The sequence below is a fragment of the Penaeus monodon genome, chromosome 28 (assembly GCF_015228065.2).
Source record: "Penaeus monodon isolate SGIC_2016 chromosome 28, NSTDA_Pmon_1, whole genome shotgun sequence".
Lineage (NCBI taxonomy): Eukaryota > Metazoa > Arthropoda > Malacostraca > Decapoda > Penaeidae > Penaeus > Penaeus monodon.
Window position 1 is genome coordinate 10,130,904 of NC_051413.1, and position 210 is coordinate 10,131,113.

Genomic DNA, 210 nt, shown 5'->3' on the forward strand with positions numbered 1-210 from the left:
CGATATCTGTACATCACGATAGTATTATAGCAATGTAACGTTAAGATAGATTAGGATATGCAGGACTGCTCACGAAAGTCGTTTTGTTGTTATCCCAACCTTTCGGGATAATTGGTCTCCGTCAATAGAATTACACGAAGCATCGGCACGACAGATTAGATAGGAGTTAGTTGACTTGTACTGTAAACGGACTGTAAACAGGGAGCAAGA